General features: G+C 33.7%; 1 long non-coding RNA gene across 1 annotated transcript; it reads right to left on the reverse strand.

Moving 5' to 3' along the window:
* Positions 1-516: 516 nt before the first annotated feature.
* LOC134475439 (uncharacterized) lies at positions 517-27831 on the reverse strand. The gene is made up of 3 exons (XR_010046558.1): positions 27617-27831; positions 26762-26810; positions 517-3677 (listed from the first exon to the last, which is right to left on the reverse strand). It is a non-coding gene; the product is annotated as an uncharacterized LOC134475439 (long non-coding RNA).
* Position 27832: the final 1 nt, after the last annotated feature.

Genomic DNA, 27832 nt, shown 5'->3' on the forward strand with positions numbered 1-27832 from the left:
GTTTGTGGTCTCGCTGTTTGAATTCTCACTTTACATGTTCCATTTTTGTATCTTGAACAACTATTTGTAAATCAACAATATGTAAACATCAACTAGTGATTTCTTACTGCTTATTTTTTCTCTGAACGTATGTATTATTTCTACCTATTTTCTGTTTTGTTTAGTTTTTCTTTAAAGAAAAAGATGATAAATGCTATCTTTGTCAAGTGCTCAAGTTAAAAAGAATGATATTATGTAAATATCATGAAAATATAGCACTTTATCCTGTGATCTTCTTTCCCCAGAGCCCCAGTTTCTCCATGGTAAAAAACTAGATAAATCCAAACTGAAAAACTTACTGTTCAATGCTTCCAGGGCTATTGAAAACAAAGTAAGTCTGAAAATCTCTCATAAACAGAAGAACCCTATAAAAATTTGATTACTAAATGTAATATAGTATATTGAATACTGGAAGTATGATAAAAGAGAGGATAACAGATAAAAATGAAATCAATCTGGATAAAGTATGAACTTCAGTTAATATATCAATGTTGTTTCATTAATTGTAACAGATGTACAATAATAGTGTTCAAAGTTAATAATACATGGAACTAGATGCAGGGTATAGGGGAATTTCCTGTACCAGCTTGACCATTTTTCTGTAAACCTGAAAGTGTTCCAAATGTAAACTTTATTTGAAAAGATTTTCATGTTGCCAATATATGTATTTTAAACACAAAACACTCCACTAATTTACCTTACAAGTTCACATTTCATGTAATCTTTCTTAAACTTTACAATCAGAATTATAAAATAGTTATGTTCAACTGCCAATAATCTACAGATCGTGAAATTCCACCGCAACAAATCCCAAGATATTATGCAACCTCATTATATAAGACCATTGCTATGTCCTAGGCAACTGTCATGCTAACTTTGCTTTGTTGATATAAATATACCAAATTCAATGAAATCCAAAATGTTTCCTAAGTGAGATACTTTTTAGTATCTCACGATCTACCTAGTAAAATTTTTACATGCTTTTCGTGGTGTAACTCTTCAGTAGCACTGTATTTTAATTTACATACTTTATGAAATATCTTTATAGAATTTTAACACATTTCTTAAAATATGTTAAATCATTCAAAAGTTTTTGTTTTGTGGGTGGGTAGGAAAATGGTAACAATGAAAATAGAGTTAGAATTGCTTCCTGACTAAAGCTAATTACTAACAGTCACTTACTATTTTGCAGAAAAAATTTTAAATAAATCTTCCCCTGAAGATTTCGCAGGGACAACAATATTTAGGATACTTATTTAATCATCTTAATTACTTTTAAATAGGCCATACACCCAATGCAAATGTCTTGAGATCTTAGGGTCACAGATGAGCTCTAGAAAAGGAATCAGTATCCAAACCATGGAGGTAAAGGTTAAACCTTTGAGCTCTACTCTGAAATACTGTACCAGCTACACAATTGTAAAGTTTGAATGTATGTAAGATCGGAGTCCGCCAGTTCCAAATGATTTCATAGCTACTCAGAGGTTCTGAATAGCATATAGGCCCTAAATATTCCCTACTGCATCAGTAATTAGTTCATAGCTTGGACTTGTATATCCAAAATTAAGAAAAAGCCCATGACAAAATAATAATGATAGTAGTAAAATCCTACATGTTATTTCAAAAATGTAAGTGATCCTTAATTTATAGAGGGTTTATGGTCTGAAAAGACATTACAAATTGAAATGAGGTAAATAAAAATCTAGGTATTACAAAAGTTTTAGAATTAAAAATCTGTGTGTCTAATGTTATATGGCAATAACTACAAAGACATTTTTTCAACTGTAAATGGTTTTCTGTAGTAAAGTTTTTGAAAGGTAACATAAAATTGGATAAATATTATAGCCAATCACATAAAATTTTCATTTTTCTTGTTTTAATTGTGTCATCTCTAGGACAATGAGTGTGCAGGTCTATAAGGCCTCAAGAAAAAATTTGAAGAACTTGACCCATATTTATCACCTCTCTTACATATGAGAGATGTGTAGGAATAAACATTATAAAATCCCCTTTGGATACTAGAATTCTATGGTTTAATTAGTATGGACATCTCAAGAGGTAGTAACCTAAAACATTCAGGCAGAGATTGATTAAGTATCTGCCAAGGAAAAAGGATTCAATAAGAAGACAATCTTTAGGAGACAGTTGACTTCAATTGTTGACTGAGTTGACTTCAATTGTTACAGTGCCCCACTCACTTTATCCTGGAAGGGGAAATACATCTCATGGAAGTAGATCTGAGATTCAGGGATAGAAATAGGGTGTATAGCCCAAAGGATATTATGAAACAGTCTGACTGGACAACCAAATGTGTGTATTACACAATCTGCTGTAATGGGTAAAAGAAATGTCTTAGGTCTTCATTATAATTATAAAACTTCAAACTGCCTTTTAAAGTTAATTTTTACCAAAAGCTTCGTATATTCATTATAAAGCACAGGAATAAGTGCCAAAATGTCATGCAGTGAACACAATTCCTTTCTTCCAACTACTCACCTCTATATGACATGGCCTCTGTGTGATTCTTCATTATATACCAGACCAAATTTGTTTATGTAAACAAAGGGATAAACAGTAAAGAGTCATCCCACAAGACATCTCAAAAGACTGCCATTTGAATGCAGTTTGTGATTAATATCACTGTTGCTATCCTTTCTAAATGAAACTCACCTTTTATTTGCCATCAGGATCATTCTAAGTCTACTTGTTCTTGTCTCTGATGGACATATTTATTTCAAAATCCTTGTCTCTTTTACAATTGTCTTGCTGTACTTTGGACATTTGCCCAAATGTAACCTAACAAGGCATGTAACTGTTCCACCTAATCTTTACTCTTAAAGCAGGTGGAAGAGGAAGAAAAAGATAAAATTTCTTTATTCCCTTTGATGGGTTTAAAAAAAGAAGCACCAGCACTGCCTGAAAACCAAACCATAAGTAGAAATAAGGTTGAATTTATAAAACTTTTAACTTTGATATAAGGCTGAGAATATTCCTTATCAGCAGCTTGCAAATCTCTCTAAGTAGTGTAGTATACCTATTAACTTCATAGTTATCCTTCATCCATCCCAGAATTGAAACAATCATAAAAAACAAGGGTAAAATAAAGGGAAAATGAAGCAGCAAACATTTGTTCACAGCCTTGAGTTTGATTCCTGTTTTGTTATTGTAGGAAGAATGTCTATTTCAGAGGAGGGAAGATTGAGGTTAGGGGCATCCATGCATGCCACACTAGAAATCAATCCATGCAGAGGCTCAGAAAGTTAAGTCTAGATAGAGTGGAGGTGAAGGTGGAATATAAAGGGTCCCATGGAAAGCCAGTCACCTCAGTCTGGCTCAGTAGGCTGCTCCAATCCCATTCCAGAGGCAAGTCCAAGTCAAAAAGCAAAATAGGGTTGTGTCTGTAACATATACACAGGAAATAAACGAGTACACCTCCACTGGAGTGGCCTGTGGAGCTTACATGGTGTCATGGCATCGGTGGTGCAGAGACAGGTGGTTAGATCGAGAAAAGCTGTGGTTGCAGTCTGTGCACCTGAAGAATTTGGTACCTGTGTGCTTACAGAAATGGTGTGTGAGCTCATCTGAGTGAGCAAATTTCCAGGAGCAGCCATCCAAGGTGCATTTATAAGGTTTCTCTCCTGAAAAGGGAATATTAAAAAAAAAAGGAAATCAGAGAGGAGATAATTGGCTCCCAGAAAGGTAACAGAACACATACATATCTTTTATTAAACCTCTAGTCTAAAGATGGAAGCAAGCTAGGCATAAGTATGCAAGTCTGTAACCCTAAATATTCCAGAGGCTGAAGCAGGAGGACTGCAAGTTCTAAACCAACGTTCACACTTTAGGGAGGCTCTGTTTCAAAAATTAACAAAAAGAAATAGGTCAGATGTGGTGATGAATGTCTATAATTCCAACACCCTGGAGGCTAAGGCAGAAAGATTGCCATGAGTTTGAAGCCAGTTTGGGGTATAGGGTGGCTTCAAGGCCATCCTGAAGCACATAAGGATATACTGTCTTAAAACATCAAAAGAATTAAAAATAAATGAATCAACATTGTTGGGTCTATAACTCACTATCAAAGTGATTGTCATGCATGAAGCTCTGGGTTCATTCCTTAGTACCACAAAATGGAGCAGGAGCAACAATAACATTGAGGAACATGTTTTATACCTTTTTAATTAATTGGAACATATATATATATATATATATATATATATATATATAGTACAACATAATGTTTTGAAATATGTATACATTGTGAATTGGCTAAATCAGGGTACTTAATATGTATATTACCCTCATACTTTTTTGATATTGAAAACACTTAAAATATATTCTCTTATAGATTTTAAACAGTAAAAAATATTGCTACTCACAGAAGTACTAAAGAGAGGTTATTATGGCTTATATCTAGATGTTTCTTCAAAGCCTCATGTTCCCAAAGGTGGGGCTCGCTGTACAGTGTGTGATATACGGATTAAGGGTGTGTGGTACTAAAATTATTCCACTGATTGGAATTAGCATAGTTCTTTGTGTGGCTGAATGGATTTACTAAAGATATATACCTCACCCTTGGTGTGCGTGGCACTGCTCATGGGGTACATAGCATAGATACGATAAAGGGGAAAGGCAGCTGGCTGCTTTACTGCACTGCCTCCTGTCTATCCTGACATGGACTATTCCCTTTTTGTGATGCCATTCTGTCATGTAAGTCTGCCTTAGAGTCAGTAGACTGTGGGCTGAAACTATAAGCTAAAATAACCATTTCCTTCTTTAACTTTGGATACCTGGTATTTTTTCTCAGCAAAGTGAAAAGTAATTAAGGAAAAGGCCAAAATAATAGATTGAAAAACACATCAAATAGGTCTTTATTTGAATTCAGACTGCACACAAACCACACTAGTTTTGTGTTCATAAATAATCCATAGCTAAGTCTTTGTTCCCTCAATTCTCATGGGGTGCGGGGAGTAAAATTATCTCCCAAGATTGTTCAAAATGTTTTCTTTTTTAAAAAGATAATTGTCAAGCAATAGAACTGGTATCGAAAACTGAAGTCTTTTGACACTTCACCAATCTATTACATTGTAGTAATTGTATCTTTTTCTCTAATATCTCTCATAAAACATCATAAATATAGCTAAATACACAAAACGTTTGATTCAAAGAAAAAAGTCCTCAACTGAAGCTACAAACTTTTTTCTGTGCAATGCCAGAAACTCATGTCTATGGAATGGCATGGAGAGAGATGCCAGGCCAAGTTTTAAAAATATAACTCAGCACTCAGAAACTTCAGGTTGCATCTGGATTACATATAGGATGTATATGTTCAAAATAGGAAACTAAAGGGATGCATGTGTTCAAAATAGGAATGTGTATGTTCATATGGGATGTATATGTTCAAAATAGGAAGCTAAAGGGAAAAAAGTATAAAGCTCTGAAGCAAGTTATTGCCTCTCTCTCTCTATCTGTGTGTGTGTGCATATATAAAATCCTACACGTGCATACACTCAAAATAAAGGCAATATCAACACACATAAATGTAAATCATTAGAAAAACTGGTAACATTTAGCAAAGAGAAGATGACAGATACTGAGAGGAGGGCTATTTCTTTTTATTTTACGTCTTTTGATATGGTCTGAATGCATTAAAATTGTATCTTCTATAAAATTTTAAAGTAGAAAAGGAAAGAAACTATGAGTGCAAATAAACACTCATTTAGTCTGTTATATGATTAGGGTCATATTTATTCTCTTAATATAGTTCTCTTTTCAATCTATTGCAAAGAATATATATTATTTTATTTCAGAAACAAACAATGAGGACACAAAAGCATTGGCATTTTAATGCTCTATCTTCTGGCTCTTACTCCCTTCTCATAAATTTTCTGGGACATTTAACTTTTTGCTACTTTGAATTCTAGTGGTAACCTGGTTTGCACAGACTGTTTTTCAATTTAGTGCTGACCACTGACTAATCCTATCAAGTGTTCACTAACTGTATAACTTCCATATAATGAACAGCAGAATGGTATAAAAACATTGGGATGGAGACATGGCTATGTTTAGGTGAGTAGATCAAAAGGCATAAAGCAAACAAGTCTACTACGGTCAAGGTCTTTCTTATAAGTCAATGCAGTGAATGGTACATAATATTAACAACCTTTGCAAGCAGGGAATCTTTATAGTAGTACTGAGTTGATTTATATTATGAAAAACATGTTAAAACTTTGGACTGATTAAAAAAGATAATTTAGACTTAAAAATTACAGGTGCTAATACAAAAATAAGAATGGGCAATGGAAGCAGTTTTCCCTATCTACAGATTATAACTGAGATGTATTGATGATAGAAAAATTTTTAAAAAACAATAAAATATACTAAAAGTTAGTTTGTTGAATAATCCTCATGTAAACTTTAAACCATGTAAATGGTACCTCCCCACTCAGAAAGACAGCGCCTACTTTCATCATCATTACTCATTAGAGAAATGCAAATTAAGCCCACACTGAGATTCCATCTCACTCCTGAAAGAATGGCCAGGATCAAAAAAACCAACAATAACAAATCCTAGAGAGGCTCTGGGGAAAAAGGAACTCTTCTGCACTGTTGGTGGATGTGTAGACTGTTGCAACCATTGTGTAGGTCAGTCTGGAGATTTTTCAAAAAGCTGGGATTGGAAGTCCCATTTGTTCTAGCTATTCCACTTCTAGGTATATGCCCAGTAGAACTGAAAATATCATAGCACAGTGATATATGTGCACCCATGTTTATAGCAGCACGATTTGTAGTAGCCAGATCTTGGAAACAACCTAAGCATCCATCATCTGAAGAATGGATAAAAAAAATTAGTGGTATTTTTATACAGTGGAGTACTACTCAGCTATAAAGAAGGATCACATTGAGATATTTCTAAATAAATGGACGCAGCTTGAGATCATACTCATTAGTGAAATAAATCAAACTCACATGTATGAATACTGAATAGTTTCCCTAGTATAAGTAATGATACAAATACATAAAAGTATGTGGTAATCATGACTCCCCATTATATGACTTTGAAGTCTCATAAAGTTTTCACTCTTTAATTGGAATGGTTTTATTCTGGGCTGTCTGATAATATTGTCTGTGATGATATGAATAGCTATATTGAAAACAAGACATCATAATAGCTAGTGCTGATTTAATATCATCTTGTTTTGAAGTCCCATCAAACTGTTGTTCTTCTCTCTCCATTGCTTTTATCATGTTGTATCTTATTGGATTTTATTATATGTGATAGTATAAACAAAAATTTTTATAGGCAAAGAGGTAATATAGAAACCATTGTTTGGTTTCTGTCAACTGGTTCTAAATACCATGTAATACTTTCATCCTCTTGAATGGTTTCACACTGTCTTGATATGTTTGATGCTAGAGTATACAAAGTTATACTCAAAAATTTCAAGGAAAGAAACACTATGGTAACTACTATTAAGTCGGGTTATCTTGTGATGAAACACTATGTTGCTTAAATTGTTCTGTTCTGACCTGTATTGTTATGCTGTTATGTCCTCTTTTATCTCAATATCCCCCTTTTAAAAATAAATGTGTATTTATTTATTTATTTTTTAATTAAGGGAAAAATTTTTAAAAATTAGCAGGGATACATTATAGTAACTTTTTTGATTTCCTCTTAACTTGATTTGAAGCCCTGTATTGCTCTCACCATCTTGTTTTGACTGATTTTACTCTATTCTGTTCTGTTTGATGGGTATCAAGTTTGAGGGTACAGGCAACTACTTTGAAGGCAATAAGATTCACTATGATGCCAATTCTGGTTTGACTATTATCTTCTTTTGAAGTCCAGTAATGTCTCCAATGTTTAGGTTTGTTTGGTTTTGCTCTGTACTGTTTTGTTCAATTTTATTATACCTGATGATATAGGCAATTCTTTTTAAGATAGCAAGAGGCATTATGGTAACCATTGTTGATCACTTTGTATTCTGTTTTTACTTCATGTACTATGTCCATCCTTTGTTTTGACTGACTGCTTTGTTTTGTCACATTTGGTTTTATCTTTTCCAAAAAAAGTAATAAGAACTATGGAAGTAATAAAACCCAAAGTGTGTAAATATTATTGCAAAAAAGAGGAAAAGAAAATGCTCTAAAGGATACAACTGCAAGTGTGTTCCGGTGTATAAGATAAATGACCATATTACTAAGTTTTTGTTGGATCATTGAACACAACTGTTTGCAGTTTCACTGTTTGAATGTCCACTTTGTATGCTTCAATTTTGTAACTTGAACAACTATTTCTAAAATGACAATATGTAATCTATTAACTAATGATTTCTTACTGTTTATTTTTTTGAATTCTGTATTACTTGAACCCTTTTACTGTTTTTTTTTCTTTTCTTTAAGTAAAATTTAAAAAAAAGACAGCACCTATTGTCTTTTCTCTATTTCATGGTACACCACTTCATGAAGACATTGAGGTATATGTTCAGTTAACACCAAACATTTCTTTAATTTTAGAATTTCATACTCAAAATTTCACATGAAAATTATCTGGCCATAATCCACAATGTGGATTGCACTGATAAGAGGTCACTGGCACATAAAATAGGTTGTAAGATCAATTATTTTTTGAATTGATACAGCGTTCAGTAATAAATGTAAGAAAAAAACCTAAGGGAGTAAGTCTAGAACTGAACAGATCTTAATGACTAAAATTTACAACGTGTTAACTGAATGTCAGATACTATTCTAAATGTCTTACATAATTACTATTATACAAGAGTAAACAGAGTAATGACAGATTAACTTTCAAAAATAAGTGGTATGACAAATATTACAGTGTAACTTCACAATATATTTACATCTCTCAATAAGATACCTGAGAAAGAAATAATAGAACTTTAGAAAAATAACTATAAATGTAAGAATACTAGGAATCAATGATAAATTTTGAGCCTGGGTGAATAGATGTTGCTATTTTAAAAACTGGGACTTGACTGTATATTTAATACAACAGTTGCATTTTTATTTCCTGCCTTGCATGATTTCAAGTTTAAAGAAAATAAAGTGCTATACTGCATGCTAGAGGTGTCTTCCAGTTAAGTAAGAGCTTCATGGCTGTCTGCTAAAAAAATACCAAAACCCATGCATATCCCTCTCTATGACACCTTGGCAATGCACTACAATATTTGGATGGCAGAGGATTAGGCAGTTTCCTTATTCTCAAGGAACTTGTAAATTACTAACAGTGTAAAAGGAATAGCTCAATTGTGTACCAAGGTTTCATTTTAAGAGGTTTTCTCACATAAAAACTGTGTGATTATCAGCAAACTCTCCAACTATAAGTAACATATCTGTCCATCCAGTTACCCAAAATAGTAAGCCAAAAATCAATGGAATCTACTCAGACATCAATATCCTCTGTTGGCAACATCCTAGTCAGTTTGCCATCATTTTTGCTGGATCACTATATTGGCTTCTTAAACGTTCTCCCCTCTTATACTCTTTCACTTCAATACTTCTCCCAGCAACCATGTACTAAATATACTCTAGCTATGCTGGGTTTAACAAAACAAGCTTATTTCTATGATGTAGCTATTGTACTTTGTCTAGCTAATAATACTTTCTCTGAACTTTGTGCATAGCTGCCTCCTTCTCATGTTTATGTTATTGTTCTAACTTAAAATACCCTCTTATCAAAGAGTTAAATAAGGTTTAATGTAAATAATTGGGAGGGGTACTGCCAAAGTTAGGGTTAGGGAAGAATTTTCCAGGACAGAAGACATTTAAACTGAGAGCTGAAGAAAAGGTGTTATAAAATAAAAGTAATGAGAATTGCTATGCTACAGGTCTTTTACAATATTATTAAGGATTTGAATTTCATTCAGAGTATTATGGAAAGCCATTAGGCTATTTTAAGCTGCAATAGTTATGTGATCTTATTTACATTTAAACAAAAGAAAAATAAAAAGATTAAAGTCTTGTGTTGTTTTTCTGAATAGTGAGTTGTAGTGAGGAAAGAATTAAAGTAAGACCAATTAGGGTACTACCTTAGTTCAAGGATGGGATTGCACACAAAATTGCCACAATCTGACTAACTCATGCAAGTTAACTTGCTTCTTTGAATTGCCTTCAAGACCACCCTCTGAGATCATATATCCATGGCAAAGACTTCAAGTCAATCCTAAGAACTGTGTGGGACCAAAACAATTCCAAATCTAAATGAAATAAGGTTCACTTGGATACCAGTTGTCATGATTCATAAGGCATATATTCTCATGACCATTTATTAAATAAGCCATTCACTTATGCTACTGAAAACTAAAACTTGTTTATATTTTAGGCCTCATTTTCTCTCATTCTAAAAGAAAAATACTATGTGGAAAAATACAACTGAAACATGAGAATTATAAGGGTTAGTGAAATATATGATATATGTTCAAAAATATTTTTATATTAAATGTATATTGCCATTAATTCCAATCAAAATACTCCCTTTCACTTTGAATACATACACTTATCCAATGGTTCTTGTCACTTCCTGAAGCACTTTTTAGTGTCCTGTTTTGTATCTCTACAAGGTGTGACAAAAAATATGGAGAGTTGCTTATACCATTTCACAAAAAGGTAGGCAACAGGCCAGGAATTTAGCTCAATAGCATAAGCACCTGTCTGGCAAGCATGAGGTTGTGAGTTTGACTCCCATTACCAAAACAACAACAATAACAAGAAAAAATGACAATAAAATGTAGGCACTTAGAAACATTACAGTATATTATCATCTACCTTAATCAGTGGATTTGGCACTCTGGGACTTCTCAATTTTCTGAAATTCAAAATGACTATGAAAATTCAACACCTATTCACAAAAGAGAGCTTCTAGAACAAGTTCATAAAGTAGTAAGAACAATAAGTGGGTTCCAAATAAGTGGAAGACTTTTGAAGAGGTTTAATGACAATGTGTCTTTTATTGTAATATGTTAAAAAATTTTTAAAAACACAATATTTTAAAATTGCATTTCATAAATAAAAGTAAATCATGACTCTTGTTATATCAGTTCAAGAATAGAGGCTAAGGGAGGAAGTGAGAATGTGTTGGCAAGTAAGGGAATTGAAAATGATCAAGATATGCTACATTCAAGAATCAGTTCCTTACAATGAAGGAAACAATTTTTTTATTGCAAACATACACTAATTTACAAAAAAAGAGGATGAAATAAGAAAGACAGTCAGACCTTTACTATTGTAAAGCAATTTCCACCCTGTGAATATTTGGAATCTTCTAGAAGGATAAATGCTAGGATACATTGGAATTCAGGCCATAGGGTTCCAGACTAAAAAAAACAGTCACATGGAATCTCCTAGTCCAATTCCCTCATTTTGGGGCTGGGGAAACCTGAGATCAAAGAAAGAGGAAAACTTGTATCAGATAACACAATAACTTAGAAGATTTGTGATTAGCACTTAGATATTCTAAGCTCATTGTTTATTGTTTTTATCTTGATACATTCAAGGAGCATAATTTTAAAAACTAGAGTGAGATATGCAAGTTATTATGACCTAATGTCTTTGTGAATATGAGAGGAACAGATTTTAGTAAAGAAAGAACATCTAAACTCAAACTTTGTGGATGTATTTATTATTATAAATGTATGCTAAAATTATATACATTGTCTCTCATTAAATGAGTTCATTCAACTGTCTTCAGATCTGCTATCAAGCTTTATAACCATTTGGAAAGTATAAGTTTGAAACTCACAAATTTCAACATTACAGAAAGACAACCAAAAGAGCATGTGCTTTCTAATAACATGAAATATAAAGTACACACTACACATGATATGTTGTTGCGTAAAAGAGAACTTAAGTCTGTTTAAACTTTCAGGAATAGTTATCCTTTCACAGGAATTGGGGGGAGTATCAAATATATTACACTTACACATGAAGATGTAATTAGGAAAATTCAAAACATGGAAAACTAGACTGGACAAATAACTCAAGGTTTTCTTTTCTTTTTTTATTTAAAGGAAAAAAAAACCCAAAACAGTATAAGGGTACAAGTAATACAGAATTTCAAAAAAAAAAAAAAACAGTTAAGAAATCACTAGTTAACAGATTACAGGTTGTCATCTTAGAAATAGATGTTCAAATTACAGGACTAAAGCTTACAAAGTGGACATTCAAACAGGGAGACTGCAAGCAGTTGTGTTCAATGATCCAACAAAAGCTTAGTAATATGATCATCTGTCTTAGCACACCTAAACACACTTGCAGTTGGATGCTTTAGAGCACTTTTTTCCCCTCTCTTTTTTTTTACAACAACATTTACACATTTTGGGTTTTATTACTCCCATAGTTTTTATTACTTTTTTTGGAAGACAATAAAACCAAATATGACAAAACAAAGCAGTCAATCAAAACAGAAGATAGACATAGCATATGATGCAAAAGCAGAATACAAGGGAATCGACAGTGGTTACCATAATGCCTCTTGCTACCTTAAAAAGAATTGTCTATATCAATAGGTATAATAAAATTGAACAAAACAGTATGGAACAAGACCAATAAAACCTAAACATTGTAGGCACTATAGGACTTCAAAAAAATGATAATAGTCAAACCAGAATGGGCATCATAGTGAATCTTACTGCCTTCAAAGTAGTTGCCTGTACCCTCAAACTTGATACTATCAAACAGAACAGAACACAATAAAATCAGTCAAAACAAGTTGGTGGGAGTAATACAGGGCCTCAAATCAAGTTAAGAGGAAATCAAAAAAGTTACGATACTATATCCTGCTAATTTTTTTTATTTTTTTCCTTAATTTAAAAAAATAACAAATAAATAGATTTTTTTTAAAAAGGGGGAGGTTGAGATAAAAGAGGACATAACAACATAACAATACAGGTCAAAGCATAACAATTTTAGCAACCTAGTGCTTCACCACAGGACAACCCGACTTAATAGTAGTTACCATAGTGTCGCTTTCCTTGAAATATTTGAATATAACTTCGTATACTATGGCTTCAAACATAACAAGGCAATGTGAAACCATTCAAGAGGATGAAAGTATTACATGGTATTTAGAACCAGCTAATGGAAAAAGAATAATGGTTTCTATATTATCTCTTGGCCTATAAAAATTTTTGTTTATAACATATAATAAAATCCAGTAAAATACCACATGATAAAACCAATGGAGACAGAAGAACAACAGTTGGGTGGGACTTAAAAACAAGATGATATTAAATCTGCACTAGCTATTATGATGTCTTGTTTTCTTCAGAATAGCTATTCATAGCATCACAGGCAATAATATCAAACAGTCCAGAATAAAGCCATTCCAGTTAATGAGTGAAAACTTTATAAGCCTTCAGCCACATAATGGGGGATCATGAGTACCACATACCTTCATATATTTGAATCATTTTGCACAATAGGGAAAATATTCAGTATTCATACATGTGAGTTTGATTTACTTCACTTATGAGTATGGTCTCAACCTGCGTCCATTTATTTAGAAATATCTCAATGTGATCCTTCTTTATAGCTGAGTAGTACTCCACTGTATAGAAATACCACTAATTTTTTTTTCCATTCCTCAGTTGATGGACACTTAGGTTGTTTCCAAGATCTGGCTACTACAAATCATGCTGCTATAAACATGGGTGCACATATATCACTGTGGTATGATGCTTTCAGTTTTTCTGGGAATATGCCTAGATGTGGGATAGCTGGAAAATTGGGACTTCCAATCCCAGCTTTTTGAGAAATCTCCAGGCTGACCTCCACAATGGTTGCACTAGTTGACCCTCCCACCAACAGTGCAGGAGAGCTCCTTATTCCCCACAGCCTCTCCAGTATTTGTTGGTGGTTTTTTTGATCCTGGCCATTCTTTCAGGAGTGAGATGGAATCTCAGTGTAGTTTTAATTTGCACTGCTCTAATGACTAATGATGATGAAGATTTTTTCATGTATTTATTTGCCATTTGTATTTCTTCATCTGAGAAGTGTGTATTCATCTCAGATGCTCATTTATGGATTGGATTTTTGAATTTTGGTGGTCTGATTTTTTTTTTACTTCTTTATATGTTTTAGACAGATGTCCTTTGTCTGAGGGAGAGTTCACTAAGATTTTTCCCCGTTTGTGGATTTTTTTTCACTGTGCTGGAGATTTCTTTTGACATTCAGAAACTTTCTGATAAGAAGAGTTCCCAGTTATTGATTCTGGGAAGTATTTCCCGTTGGTTTGAGTCCTGTTCATGAATCCTCTACCTCCCCCTATGTCTTTAAGGTTCTTAGCCAATTTGTCATCCAATAGATTTAGTGTTTCTGTTTTAATACTGAGATCTTTGATCCATTTAGATTTTAATTTAGTACATGGTGATAGGCATGGGTGTAGTTTTAGTTTTTGGCATATGGAGAGCCAGTTTTTGCAACACCATTTATTAAAGAGACTGTCGTTCTTGCAGTGAACCTGTTTGGAACCTTTATCAAAGATAAGGTGGTTGTGTGTGTTTGTAGTTGTGTTTGTATTTTCCAATCTATTCCATTGGTCTTCAGCTCTGTTTTGATTCCAGTACCACATTGATTTCACTATGGTTGCTTTGTAGTATAACTTCAAGTCAGGGATTGTGATGCCTCATGCATTGACTTTGTTGCTTAGAACTGTCTTTGCTCAAGCAGGCAGTCATGGTTTTGAACCCTGGTACCGATAAAAAGGAAAAAGGCAAAAAACAAAAACAAAAACAAAAAAAAACCCTGTCTTTACTATTCTAGGTCTCTTCTGGTTCCAGATGAATTTTAGGAGTCATTTCTCTTGATCTATGAGGTATGTTGATGGTATTTATATTGGGATTGGATCTGACTCTGTATAAGAATTTTTAAAGAATGGCCATTTTCACAATATTTATTCTTCCTATCCATGAGCAAGGAATTTCTTTCCATTTTCTGAAATCATATTCAGTTTCTTTTTTCCATGTATTATAATTTTCCCTGTATAGGTCTTTCACTTCTTTCATAAGAGTAATTCCTAAATATTTCATTTTTTTGGTTACTAGTGTGAAGGGTGTGGCCTCTCTTATTTCTATGTGATTTTGTTGTTAGTGTATAGGAATGGTATTGATTTTTGAGTATTTATTTTGTATTCAGCTGCATTACTGAATTTATTTATTATATCTAAGAGTCTTTCAGTGGAGTTTAGGGGGTCTTCTATGTAGAGTATCATGTCATCTGCAAAGAATGATAATTTAACTTCCTCTTTTCCTATCTTTACCCTTTATTTCACTCTCTTGTCTAATTGCTGTGGCTAGTATTTCCAGTATGATGTTAAATAGGAGTGGTGATAAAGGACATCCTTGTCTTGTGCCTGATTTTAAAGTAAAGGACTTCAATTTTTAGCCTTTTAGTATGATATTGGTTGTTGGTCTGTGGAAGATGGCCGTTATACCAATGTAAAGACCATCTATTCCAACTTTCTGTAAAGTTCTTATCATGAATGAATGTTGGACCTTATCGAAAGCTTTTTCTGCAGCTATAGAAATGATCATGTGATTCTTACTTTTGGCTTTATTCATATGGTGGATTACATTTATTGATTGAAGTTGAACCATCCCTGCATGCCTGGGATGAATCCCACTTGGTCATGTTGTATAATCTTCTTGACGATATGCTGCATCCTATTTGCCAATATTTCATTGAGGATTTGTGCATCTGTGTTCATTAGGGAGATTGGCTGTAGTTCTCTTTTTCAGTTTGGTCTTTCTCAGGTTTAGGTACTTAGAGTAATATTTGCTTCCAGGTATGACTTAGGAAGGATTGCTTCCCTTTCAATTTCTTTTTTTTTTTCTTTTTTATTGGTACTGGGGATCAAACTCATGACTGCCTGCTTGCAAGGCAGGTGCTTATGCCACTGAGCTAAATCCCCAGCCCAATTCCCTTTCAATTTCATTGAAGAGTTTGAGGAGTGTCTGCATTAGGTCATTTTTGTATTTTTTGTAGAATTCTTCAGTGATTCCGTCTGGGCCTGGGCTCTTCTTTGTAGGTAAGGACTTAATTACATTTTCAATTCCATTAATAGAAATTGGGTTATTCAGTAGTTTTACATCCTCTTGATGTAGCTTTGGCACTTCTATGTTTCTTGGAATCTATCTATTTCTTCTGTGTTATCTCTTTGAGAATAGAGGTTTTCGAAATAGGTGTTGATGATCTGTATTTCTATAGAGTCTTTAGTAATTTCACCTTTTTCTTTTCTTATTGCATGAATTTGAGCTTGACTCTCTCCTATTTTTCTAAATGTTTGAGGTTTAACATCATGTTATTTAATTGTATTTGTTCTGTTTTCATGTTGTGATTTACTCAACTCAAGAAATTTTCCTCTGAGGATGGCTTTCATTGCATCCCACTGATTCTGGTAAGTTGTATCTGTATTTTCATTTTCTTGTAGGTATTGTTTAATTTCTTCTTTAATTTCCTCTGTGACCCACTGATTACTCAAGAGTGTGTTATTCAGTTTCCATGTGTTTGTGGGATTTTTGCAATATCTTTTATCATTAATTTCTAATTTGAATGCACTATGATCTGATAACATGCAAGGGATGATTTCAACTCTTTTGCATTTGTTTAAATATGTTCTGTGATTTAATATATGGTCTATTTTAGAGAATGACCCCTGTACTGATGAGAAGAATGTATATTGTGATGTTGTTGGGTGGCACATTCTGTATATGTCTATCAAGTCTATTTGTTCATAGGTGTGATTCAGTTCTGTTATTTCTTTGCTCATTTTCTGTCTGGTTGATCTGTCACTTGGTGTCAATGGTGTGTTAAGGTCTCCTGTTACAATTGTGTTACTAATAATTTGATTTTTGATTTCTGTTAGTAGTTGTTTTATATAACTGGGTGCTCTGGAATTTGGTGCATATATATTTAAGATAGTTATCTCTTCATCTTGGAGTTTTCCTCCAATGAGTATGTAGTGACCTTCTTTGTCCTTTCTGATCATTGTTTCTTTAAAGTTCACATTGTCTGCAAACAGAATGGCTACTCCTGCTATTTTTGGATTCCTGTTGCATGAAGTATTGTTTTCCATCCTTTGACTTTCAGTCTGTGAGTAGACTTCTGGGTTAGATGGGTTTCCTGCAAACAGCATATGGTTGGATTTTGTTTCTTGATCCATTCTGCCAGTCTGTTTCTTTTGATTGGTGCATTGAGACCATTTACATTAATGGTTATAACTGTTATATGCTGGTTTATTTTTGGCATGTTATATTTCTGCTGTTGCATCTTAATCTTTCTGTTCTGTTTAACTATCTGCTTTGCTTAGTGGTTTTTTCCTTTGTGTATCTAAACTGTCTCTTAATATTTTTTGCAGGTTTAGCTTGGTATTCATGAAGTTCTTCAGCTGTTCTTTGCCATGGAAATATCTTATTTCACCATTGATTTTGAATAATAATTTTTCAGGGTATATCAGTCTAGGTTGGAAATCAGTTTGCTTTAGGATCTGGAATACTTCACTCCATGTTCTTCTTGACTTTATTGTTTGTGCTGAGAAGTTTGCTGTGATTGTGATAGGTTTTCCTTTATAAGTAATCTGACTTTTCTCTCTGACAGCTTTTAATAATCTATTCTTGTGTTGGATTTCTGGGATTGTGATTGTTGTATATCTGGTAGTTTTATTTTGGTTATGATTATTTGGAGTTCTATAGGCTTCACTGAACCTGATGTCAGTTTCTGATCTCATGCTTGGGAAATGTTCAGCTATTACTTCTCTAAATATCCTCTTGATGTCCTTTATGTTTTCCCCTTCTTTTTCATTAATCCCTATCAATCTTATGTTGTTTTTCTTTGCATCATCTTGCAGTTGTTGAATTGTTGTTTCCTGATTCCTTGTTATGTTTAAAAGATCTTTTCTTTCCTGTTCACTAGCTGCAATCCTGTCCTCAATGTCTGAAATTCTATCTTCACTTTCAATGAGGTGGTTTATACAGCTTTCAGTGGAATTTTTGATTTCCTATATATCTCAGTGCATCTGCTTTATGTATTCTGTTTGTTTCTTATATTCTCATCTAGGGATTCTGTCTTTTTCTTTAGTTCCTCCAATTTTTAAACTGTGTTTTCTTTAGATATATTCAGCATCTCTTTCATTTATTTTATCATTTCTTCTTTTACCTGGTAGATTACTTCAAGTTTGAATTCCTTTAAAGCTTCCAGGAGTTGCTTGTTTATTTCAGTAGCTATTATGTCTGATGTTTGAGGTGTATGGAATATATTTTCTTCTATATACATCGCTTGTAGGGTTTCTTAAGTTGGGCTGGAGGTTCGAGGTTGTAATTTGGTCTTTTGTTCTATCATTTTCCTATATTTTTGTGTTTCAAGTGTTTTTCAAAAGCTTCCTCAGGGTCTGTTGGAAATCCACTTCTATGTTTGCAGCTCCTAGGACTCTGGTACCCAGTTCACCCAAGCTGCTTGGCCTCTGGAACCCGTGGTGCTTGTCTGCCTGCTTAAAACTCCACAGTCCCAGATTGGCTGGGCTCTGGGGACAGTGTGCGCCCGCCTGCTTGCTTGGAACTCCACAGTTCTCTGAGCACAGCCAGAACCAGGAGATGGATGTAGGTGCCTCTGACCTGCCTATATACTTCACTGCACCCGGAAGGCTCAAGGGTTCTGAACAGCCTGGGCTTTGGGGAGAGTGCACTGGGCACTTACTGCAGGCCACGGGGCCTCTGGAACTGGTGGTGCTCGCCTGCTTGCTTAGAAATCCAGTCTTCCAGACACATGGGGAGGCAGATGCAGACGCCCCAGACCCGCCCAGCCATTCCACTGCACCCAGATGGTGCGAGGGTCCCAAGTAGGCTGGGCTCCGGGGACAGTGTGCGCCTGCCTGCTTGCTTGGAACTCCACAGTTCTCTGAGCACAGCCAGAATGGGGAGGTGGATGTAGGCACCTCAGACCCACCTAGCCACTTCGCTGCACCCGGAAGACTCGAGGGTCCCAAACCTGGATTGCTTAGTGACTTTGTAAGAACTCTGTCTCCAGGTAAAAAATAAAAAAGGACTGAAGATGAAACTGAATGGAAGATCCTGAGTTCACTCCCAGATTGTTTTTGGAAGTTTCAGTCCATACTCAGCTGGCTGCAAGGCAAGATGGCATGGCAGCTGCAAACAGCAGGTTCCGACCGGCCCTTAAATATATTCAAATGTGTATTTTGGAAATTAAAAATTCCACTGGAAGTTTGAAAAATCAAATGAAAGCAAGGATATAAAACCTAGAAGAAAAGATACTGGCTAGTGATTACAAAAAGATAGATCTTCATAAATAGTGAGGAAACATGGAAAACAATCAAACAATGGCAAGATAGTATAAAGAAGAGCAAATGGATTGACTGAAGTCTAAGAAAATGCAAGAGTGAGCATAAGAGGCAAAACAAACTGTTCACTAAATACAAGAAAACTTCACAAATATAGAAAAATAATTTGACATCAGATAAATGAAGCATACAAACTTCAATTAGTCAAGAACAAGATAAATTAACACCAAGGTATATAGTTTTTTTTAAGGAGAAAAAGGAAAAAAACAGAAAAAGGGTACAAGTAATATAAGATTTAAAAAATAAACAGTAAGAAATCACTAGTTAATAGATTACATATTCTCATCTTTGAAATAGTTGTTCAAGTTACAAAATTGAAGCACCTAAAGCGGACTTTCAAACAGTGAGAGTGCAAACAGTTTTGTTCAATGATCCAAAAAACACTCAGTAATATGGTAATCTATCTTATACACTTAAACAACACCAAGGTATAGAGTAACTAAAATTCCAGAAATTCAAGACAAAGGAAGAATACTAAAGTTTGTTAGAAAAAATAAGCGAATCACCTATAAAGCAATGCCCATCAGAATCAAAACAGACTTCTCAACAGAAACCCTTAAGTCAAGGAGAGCTTGGAGCAAAATACTTGAAGTTCTGAAAGAAAATAACTTCCAACTCAGATTGATGTAACCTGTGAAAGTATCACTCAGCATTGATAGAAAACAAAAACACTTCCAAGACATAGAACAACTGAAGAAATGCATGGCAACAAAACTAGCTTTAAAAAGTGTTCGGAAAGATATTCTATAAAGAGATAACTAAGGCCACAATTCTAAGCATACCAACAGAAAAAAGCCACCAAGCAACACAAGCAATTATATAGAGGGGAAAGATAGGAAAATCATCAGTGAGAAAATAATATAATAATAAATGTAAAAGGTCTCAATTCACTAAGGAAAAGAAACAGACAGAATGGATCAAAAAACATGATCCAGTAATATGTTGAATTAATGAAATACAAACGAATTCATACACTGAAAGTCAAAGGGCAGAAACAATACTTCACATGACAGGACTACAGAAAAATGTGAGGATAGCTATTATATTTGCCAACAATGTAAACTTAAACCCAAGACTGATCAAAGGAGATAAAGAAGGTCACTACATATTTGTTAAAGGAAAATTCCAAGAAGAGATGGTAAGAACCATAAATATATATTCACCAAATTCAGGATCACCCAATTATATAAAACAAATATTAAAAACATGAAAACCCAGACAAGTACTAACATAATTGTAATGAGGAAAGAATACACGCCACTGTTACAAATATATAGATCAACTATACAAGAAATCAACAAGGAAATATCAGAAATAAACCAAACCTGTGAACAAATGGACTTAGTAGATAGCTACAGTTTGCTACTGAACAACATCAGAATGCATATTATTCTCAATAGACTATGCAGTCTTCTATGTTGACCACACACTAGCCTATAGAATAAGTATGTACAAAGGAATTGAAATTATTCCAGTATTATCTGACCATAGTGCAATGAAATTAAAAACCAGTGGAAAATTAAACTTGAAATCTCCATAAAAACATGGAAACAAAATAACAAACTACTGAGCAAACAGTGAATCACAGGAGAAATTAAAGTAGAAATGAAACAGTCTCTGGAATTAAATGAAAATGCTGATACAACATACCAGAATGTATCAGAAGCAATGAGAGCAGTGTAAGTGGGAAAACTAGCAGTGAATACTTAAATCAGGAAAATAAAACTAGTCCAAATAAAGAACCTAATGTTGAACCTGAAACTTCTAGAAAAATAAGAACAAGACAAGCTCAAAGCCCATATGAGGCAGCAAATTAATGTAATTAATTCTTAATGTAATTCATAATGTAATGTAGTTGATTCCTGTTTTTCTTTTTTTGATGGTACTATTATAAAAGACATGGTTCCACTAATTTCTCTCTCAGTTGTCTGTGTACAGGCAGGAATGCTGTTGATTTTTGAGTGTTGGTTTTATATCCAACTCTGATACTGAATGTTTATTAAATCTAGAAGAGTTTGATTGAGATTTTTGGGTCTTTAATGATACTCTAGTATCATGTCATCTGTGAAAAATGTTACTATAACTTCTTACTTTCCTAACATTATTGCTTTTGTTACTCTCTCTTGTCTAATTGTTCTGGTTAATGGTTCTTGAAGTATATTGAACAGAAGTGGTGATAGTGGACATTCTTGTCTTGCTTCTGATTTTAGAGTGAAAGCATTCAGTATCTGTCCATTTAGTATAATGTGCTTTTATGGAGTTTAGGTAAGGAACATCTATTCTGATTTCTCTAGGGTTTTTGTCATGAATGAGTGTGGGACTTTGTTAAAGACTTTTTCTGCATCTATTGAAATGATCATGTGATTTTTGTTTTTGGCTCTGTTGATACATGTATTACAGTTATTGGCATTTGGGGGACCAATAGGCATTTTAGGGATGAATCCCACTTGGTCATGGTGTGCAATCTTCTTGACAATTTACTACATTTCTGTCTGCTAGTATCTTATAGAAAATTTTTGCGTTTATGTTCATTTGGGAGATTGTCTATAGTTCTCTTCTTTAGTTGGGTGTTTCTATGGTTTTGGTATCAGGCTACTGCTTGCTTCCAGGAATAAAGTAGGAGTACTGATTCCCTTTTAATTTCATTAAAATATTTGAAGAGTATTGCCATTAAATATTCTCTAAGTTTCTTGTAGAATTCAGCAGTGAATCATTTTGAACTTGTGCTTTTCTTTCTGTAAGTTTTTAATTACAATTTCAATTTCATTGACTTACATTGGATTATTCAAAATTTTTGTATCTTCTTAATTTAGCTTTGGGAGTTCATATGTTTCTAGGAATCTGTCCATTTTTTTTATGTTTTCCAACCTCTGTGACTAAAGACTTTCAAAGTAGATACTGATTACGTTCTGAATTTCCCCAATGCGTGTAGTGAGTTCAACTTTTTTATTCCTAATCGCATAGATTTGAATTTTTCTTTCCTTTTTAAAAAAATAGCTAGGTCTTAATTTTATTTATTCTTTAAAATAATCAACTCTTTGATTATTAATTCTTTGTATTGGTTTCTTACTCTCAATAGCATTAATTTCTGCTCTGTTCTTTATAATTTCTTCCTTTGTATGGGCTTTGTGCTGTCTTATTCTTGTTTTTCTAAAAGCTCAAAGTGAAGCATTATATTATTCATGCTCATTTGTTTTCCTGATGTGAGATTCACCACTATAAACTTCCCTCTTAGGAACGACTTCATTGCATCTCACAGATTCCAGTAAGTTGTATTTGAATTTTCATTTTATTGTAGATATTATTTAATTTCTTCTTTAATCTCATTTGTGACCCATTGGTTGTTCAAGAGGGTGCTATTTAATCTCCATGTATTTATGGAGTTCTTGTGGTTTGTTTTGTCAATAATTTCCAATTTTATGGCACTAGGTTCAGATAGTATACATGGGATAATTTTAATTCCTTTTCATGTACTTAGGCATGTTCCATTTCACTAAAATATGATCTATTTTACAGAACACTACATGTGCATTTGAAAAGAATGTGTACTCTGATGTTGAGTGGAATATTGTGAACATCCACTAGCTTCATTTGTTTTTAGGTTTGGTTCATTTCTTTTATTTCTTTGCTGTACTTTTGTCTAGTTGATCTATCTTTTTGTGACAATTGGGTATTAATCTCTCTCATTACAATTTTGCTATTGCTTATTTAATTTTTCATGTTTATTAATATTTTCTTTATATAATTGAGTACTTGGTACTTGGTGCATATATATTTATGACTGTTACCTCTTCCTCTTGAATTTTTCCCCTAGCAAGTATGTAGTGATCTTATTTAACTCTTTTGATCATTGTCATTTTGAAGTTCACTTTGTCTGCAAAACAAAATTTAAAAACACTGCTTGTTCCTGGATTCCTATTGCATCAAGTATTTTCTTTCATCCCTTGACTTTTAATCTATGAATTTCTTTGTGAATTAAATGTGATTTTTTATTTTAAAGAGACAAAAACACGGAAAAATTAAAAAGCAAACAAACAGAAAATAACAACATTAAAAAGCAAAATGACAACAACAAAGACAAATAATAGCAATATAAGATTTCAAATGAAGACAATAGCAATTTAAAATAAAAAATAAATAAAATGAGATCCTTGTTGTTGATTTGTTGTTGTACTTCCCATGCAGTTTGGTTTTGTTCATGAACATTCCATCTACCCTTATGTCCTCAGGATTTCTACCTAGTTTGTCTTCCATTTAGTATTTCTGTCTTAAAATTTAGATCTGGATTCATTTTGACTTTAGTTTAGTGCAAAGTGATAGGAATGAGTCTAGTTTAAGTCTTTAACATGCAGAAAGCCAGTTTTTCAAACCACTTATTAGACTATCTTCCTTCCAGTGAATATGTTTGGCCTCTTTGTCAAAGATAGTATTACTGAGTGTGTTTGTTTTGTGTCTGCATGCTAAATTCTGCTCCAATGATCCTTGGGTCTGTTTTTTTTTTCTTTTTTTTGTTTGTTTGATTGTTTTTGCCTGTACCATGCTGATTTGATTATACCAGCCTGGTAGTACAATTTTGAGTCAAGGATTTTGATGCCTCCTATGTTCCTTTTATTTTGTCCAGAGTTGCTTTTTCTATTCTAGGATTCTTATTGTTCCTGATGAATTTTAGGACTGTGTTCTCTAGATCTGTGAAATATAGTAATGTTATTTTGATCAGAATTACATTAAATCTATATAACAGTTTTGAGAGTATTTTCATTGTCATGATGTTGTTTCTTCCAATCCTTGAGTGAGATATTTTTTCACTTTCTGAATTCTCATTTGTTGATGCATTCTACCCATCTTTTCATTTTGATTGGTTAACTAGGCCATTCACATTGATGGTTTTAACTGTAATGTATTGGCTTAGTTTCATCATGTTATTTTCCTGCTGTTGCTTCTCTACTTTTCTCCCTGTTGAATTATTTTCCTTGTTTGGTGGTTTCTTTCTGCCATTCTTGGAATTTTGGCCATTTTTGCCTATCTCTATATCTTTTAATGCCCTTTATAGCATTGGTTTAGTGAACATGAATTTCTTCAAGTGTTCTTTGTCATGTAAGTATCTTATTTCTTCATTAATTTTGCAACATAATTTTGCAGGATACATCCAACTGGGCTATAAGTTGTTTTGTTTTGTTTGAGGACTTGAAATACTTCACTCCAAGCTCTTTTGGACTTGAGGGTTTGTGCTGAGAAGTCATAATTCTGATGGGCTTTCCTTCATAGTAATATGTTTGTTTTTTTCTAACAGCTTTTAATATTCTATTTCTGTGCTGAATTTCTGGGATCTTGATTATTATATGTCTGGGTGTAGATTTGCTTTTGTTATGGCTAGTTGGAGTTATATATGTCTCACTTATCTTTAGTTCAGGATTTTTACTCATGCTTGGGAAATTTTCTGTCATTATTTCTTCAAATAGTTTTTCATGTCATTTATGTTTACTTCTGCTTTTTCATTGACACCAATTATTCTTATATTATTTTCTTTGCATCAACTTGCAGCTACTGAATTTTTATTTCTTGCTGTTTTGTTATTTTCAAGAGATCTTTCCCTTCATGATTACTAACTACAATCCTGTCTTCAAGGTTTGAAAGTCTGTCTTCATTTCCTTTGGCATTGTCAACTTTTAATGAAATTTTATTTTTCTGGATATTTTTTAATCCACTTCATGCATTCTATTTCAAATATTGGTTAGTCATGATCTCTCTCTTCTTCCTGTCATCATCTATTGATTTAATCTCTCTCTACTCTTGATATACTAAGCAAGTCTATAATAAATGTTAACATTTCTGTTTCTATTGGAGAGCTTATTCCTTATCTGCTTTCCTCTACATTATCATGAATTTATTTCTTTACTTCAGTTGCTATCATTTCAGAGATTTCAGGTGTATATCTTCCAACTTTTTGTATATCAGTATCTCTTGAACTTGTTGTCAGTGGGCTGCAGGTATGAGATTTCATTTTGTTACTTTGTCTTGTCATTTTCTATTTCAAAACAAATTTATTTTGTTTTCTGTGATAATCATCCTGAGTGTTTATATTGGTTAGTTCTATCACTAGTATCAGGACCTCTCTAGGAAAAATCTTTTCTTCAGTGATGTCTTCTTTATGTAGGAGGATCTTGGTTTCTGTCTGTCACAAGATTCTATTATATCCTTATCTATGGGGAGCCATTACTGGCTCCTCTTGATGGAAATATTTGTTAACTATATTCACAATAATCCTGTTGATTCTATTATTTGGCCATGCATACTTAATTGATTCTCTGGCTTTGTCCCTTAAGACTTAAATCTGCATACCTACCCAAGATTAAAATTGCCTGGTATCTACTGAGGGCCATTAGCTAGAAGCTCTCCAGAGTATTCCTGACTGACACTCAACAACTATGATCTCTTTCAGCCTGAAGAATCCAAATGGGTCATCATCCATTTCTCTCTCATGATAGCTCAGGATATTTCTTCACAGAGGGGAATGTTATAGACAGCTAAGTTAGACAGACATATTATAGGTAGTCTGATAGGCTAGGCCTTCAAGAGAGCCAGCACAGAGGACCAGATGTCTTGTGACCTTGGAGTAGACAGACACCTTTGTTTCCACTATGGGACAGGTCCCAAGACAAAAGGCAAAATAAATGTGACCACACCCTAAGTATAAATCAGATATTGATATTCTAAATAGGCATGGATCACTTTGAAGAAACCAGAGATCACTATCCCTAACCCCTACAGGAAGAGTCACTGCTCCATAAGTATGTTCACTTGTTATGTGACTTACTTATCCATTTGTCCCGGACTTGATCAATTTTACCTAACAATTAAATTTATTGGTTAACCATAGTTCTGTCTCACCTCATGCCCATTTGCCTTGTGAGTTCCCATTTTCCCCCATCTTAGACCCAATTCATGTCATGGTTTTGCTCTGTAAAATTCCTAGAAAAAAAATGGAGTCCTTGACAACCCACTTGGGACCCCTTCTGTCTCTGTCAGATAGAAGCTTTCTTTCACTCAATAAATATATTGTGCTCTTAAATTTTTCTTAAATTGTATCAAGTAAAATTCAGAAACTGACTGTGTAACTATTGATTTTGTAGTTTAGCCCACAGGACATGCATATATGGTTACATAATAGAATCAATCATAAATTAGGAATTTCTATGCAAAGTGTTCCCCATTGGTAGAGTGATTTTACTCTGTGGTAGGGAAATTAGGGAGGATTGTGTATAACACAAAGATAACTGAAAGATTCTTGCCCTAGTATGAATTATTGTAAAATTATGGTGATGGCCTAACATGGTGGAAGGCCAAAGTGGGAATGCTTACCCTGATGGCCACTTTCTCCTTCTTCTCCTTTGGCCCAAATTGCAACTTCCTTTACCATTTGCATGCAAAGAAAATTCTAATCAGTTTCTCATGTCTCATAAACACCCACCCCATGTGCTACTTCTGATCAGAGGTGATATAACCTTCTGCTCCTCCTGAATCTGGTCAGAGGAGAAACCAAACCCACACAGGTTGTGGGCTCCTCTCCACATCTTCAAATAAGTAGACCACTTTCACTTTCTCTTTTATTCTGCTTCTCTATTGCACCAAAACTCTAATAATAACCAGAAAGGAAGTAGAAGGAAAGCTGTAGGATAAAGGATGATTGCACAAGATTTGAAAACTAGACAAGTAGGTAAAAAGGAAACAATTAAGAATCAAGTGAAGAATTATCTGAACTAGGTACTAAAATAATGGTCACAAGATTTGGGAAATGATAGGAGGAAGAAAAAAGAACATAGTGGGTTCTGAGGAACAATTGGATAGGGGGCTTACTTTCAATGCTCAATATATCAAGTAGGTTAACTATGACAATTTAATATTTCAAAATGGCTAAGTTTTTATTATTCTCACTGTAAATAATTTTATGACTGAAGAAATAGATGTACCAATTATCCTGATTTGATGATTGATTTGTATTCATGTATTGAAATGCTACACTGCAATCCAACATTTTCAAAATTACCATTTCTATTAAAAATTTGTGTGCATTTTAAAATTTCTCATGAATTTTAAATATAAGAGTACCTTAACATAATGGATGCCATATATGAAAAGCCCACAGCTAACATCATTGTTAATGGGAAAATGGGGAAAATTTTTCCTCTAAGAACAAAAAAAGTTAAGGATACTCACTCTTATCACTTATCTTCAACACTGTCTTGGTAGTCCTACCTAAAACAATTAGGCAAGACATACAAAAGTCATATAAATGAGAAAGAGAGAAATAAAATTATCTGTCATAATTGGTGTCTATATATCCTCCCAAAGCCTCATGCAGGTTTAGATGGGTTTTTTTCAGAGGTAGCTGAATCTAGACTGTGTCACTGATTCATAGTGCAATGCTGGGTT

This window comes from Cavia porcellus, unplaced genomic scaffold (genome assembly GCF_034190915.1).
Source record: "Cavia porcellus strain 051 isolate PalLab524CR breed Dunkin Hartley unplaced genomic scaffold, mCavPor4.1 scaffold_3, whole genome shotgun sequence".
NCBI classification, from domain to species: domain Eukaryota; kingdom Metazoa; phylum Chordata; class Mammalia; order Rodentia; family Caviidae; genus Cavia; species Cavia porcellus.